Source organism: Hordeum vulgare, chromosome 4H (assembly GCF_904849725.1).
Source record: "Hordeum vulgare subsp. vulgare chromosome 4H, MorexV3_pseudomolecules_assembly, whole genome shotgun sequence".
Taxonomy (NCBI): Eukaryota; Viridiplantae; Streptophyta; class Magnoliopsida; order Poales; family Poaceae; genus Hordeum; species Hordeum vulgare.
The window spans coordinates 472,529,100-472,530,600 of NC_058521.1; the positions used below are offsets into that span (position 1 = coordinate 472,529,100).

General features: G+C 42.3%; 1 pseudogene; it reads right to left on the reverse strand.

Annotated features, from left to right (window-relative positions):
- Positions 1–395: 395 nt before the first annotated feature.
- On the reverse strand, positions 396–1,220 carry LOC123449013 (annotated as a pseudogene).
- Between the last annotated feature and the right edge of the window lie 281 nt (positions 1,221–1,501).

Here is a 1,501-nt window from a genome sequence, read left to right on the forward strand (position 1 = left end):
TGGCAACAACCAGAATGATATATTATTTAATCATGGAAATGCCATGTCAGGTGCACCTATCAGAATCGGAACAAACCTATTACCAAATCCACCTATCATCGCCGGCATAACCATAAAAAAGGTCATTAAAAAAGCGTGAGCCGTTATTAAAACATTGTAAAGTTGATGATTCCCACCAAGAATTTGATCGCGGGGTCGGGCTAATTCCATACGAATCAGTACGGAAAAGCATGTGCCCATCACTCCTGCAATGGAACCGAAGATGACATAGAGAGTCCCAATATCCTTGTGGTTAGTAGAGAAGAGCCATCGAACGAGATTTGTCATTTGCTATTTTTTAGAAATGAAAACTTTCCTTATCAAAGAGGGGTCGGGGGGCTGGAAGAGAAGAACGAGAATAGTAAACGCTGGAAGAGAAAACAATCAGAATTACTGAGCTACCCCGCTCTTTTTTTTTTCTAATTCCCTTCTAAGATCCTCTGACTTAAACAAGTCGAGAGCATGCTCGTGCTCCGCCTTTTGGAGACTTGCCTTGCTCTTGGGGATTTCTTCCCACCGGATCCTCTGTTCCACTTCCAGGCACCTCCTTGCGGAGCTTTCCGCCTCAAGGAAATCCCGGTTGTGGGAAACAACATTTTCAAAGAAAACTGATCCTCCCTCATTCTCCCGCAGATCTTGATAAGACGCTTGGAGAACAGTGAAAGAATCAGTTGCGTGAATATGGAAAAGATAAGAACGAAGCGCTTCATCGACCAAGTAGGGCTCGATCGGTAGATAAGTCCCTACTCTTTGATAAAGCGCCACAAATTCCTGAATGACATCTTGTCGCATAGAAGAGAGCTTTTCTTCCATTAGGAAGAGCTTAAGCCGCCCAGGTATGTCTTCCAGGGGGGTATTGTGAAACAGCTCGTTCTGAATGAACGTAACCCATCCCGGATCCTGCTTGTAAAGACTCAGATAGAAGTTTAGCCCTACTAAATGAGCTAGAGCCTGGGGGTCTTGAATCTCCCACGGGAGAGTGATCAGAAAGGAGGAGCCGACGAAGCACGAAAAAAAAGATTGAAAACGGCTATTACTATTAATATAAAACGCCAAAGGAATAAAAATATACAAATCGAAAGTAATATAAAATTATATATTAAGGGAAACTTAATACATAAGAAAAAATAGAAAGTAGTAAAGCGAGTAGTGGAGAAGAGCCATTGAACCAGATTTGTCATTTTCTTTTCGTTTTGAAAACTTTCCTTATCAGAGAGGGGCCAGGGGGCTGGAAGAGAAGAACTTGAATAGTAAACGTCGGAAGAGAAGAACCTTAATACTAAACCAAGTTTCGGGAACTTCTTGGTGACTTGATTGGTTCCCTTCCCCCAATTTGCAAAGGATGATTCCCGTGAAGGTGATCTCGATCACCATTCTATGATATTTCAGGATGCTTTTGAGAAGCTTTTCCTTTTACCTAATGCCGGCTACCGACAACTTACGTCATGCTATTACTAACACT